Below are 925 nucleotides of genomic sequence, written 5' to 3'. Positions count from 1 at the left end.
AAAAAAAAAATTATACCTTTTGCACAAGGCCAGCAATGATTGGGATTTTATTTTACCGATTCCTGAAGGGACAAAAGGCAGAGTTGACTTTGGCAGGAACTGAGCTTAGCATGTAAAGAGCTGGAAGAAATGGTGCCAAGCATTTCGTCTGACACACTAACGATTCAACCAGCTTGCCACCTTAATAATAATAATCCTTTCTACTATAGGCACAAGGCCTGAAATTTTGGGGGAGGGGGCCAGTCGATTAGATTGACCCCAGTACGCAACTGGTACTTAATTTATCGACCCCGAAAGGATGAAACGCAAAATCAACCTCAGCGGAATTTGAACTCAGAATGTAAAGACAGACGAAATACCGCTAAGCATTTTGTCCGGCGTGCTAACAATTCCGCCAACTTGCCGTCTTCCTTAATATAATAATAATTCTAATTTCTAATTTCAGCACAAGGCCTGCATTTTGAGAGACGAGAGCAAGTCAATCATATCGACCCCCAGTAATTGACTGGCCCTTTATCAACCCCGGATGAATTTTTAACTAAGTATTTAACGAGTTTTAAGAAATTCCAGAAAGTATTTTGTTTGATGCTCCAACGATTTTGCCAGTTCACTGCCTTAACAATTCTAGTGGAAAGGGAGTAGGTTAATTACATTGACCACAGCGCTCAAATGGTGTCTATTTTACTTATTCCGAAAGGACGACAGACAAAGTCAACCTCGACAGCATTTGAACTCTGAACACGAAGCTGGAAGAAGCATTTTGTCCAACACTGTAACAATTCTGCCAATTTACTGCCAACAACAACAACAACAACAATAATAATAATAATAATAATAATAATCCATCCTTTAGTTTCAACACTGAAAGTCTCGAGATTACATGGAATTCAAAAAGAAAAGAACTTGGAAAATAGAAAGAAAAAAG

This window comes from Octopus bimaculoides, chromosome 13 (genome assembly GCF_001194135.2).
Source record: "Octopus bimaculoides isolate UCB-OBI-ISO-001 chromosome 13, ASM119413v2, whole genome shotgun sequence".
NCBI classification, from domain to species: Eukaryota; Metazoa; Mollusca; class Cephalopoda; order Octopoda; family Octopodidae; genus Octopus; species Octopus bimaculoides.
Note: the sequence above shows the minus strand (reverse complement) of the source record.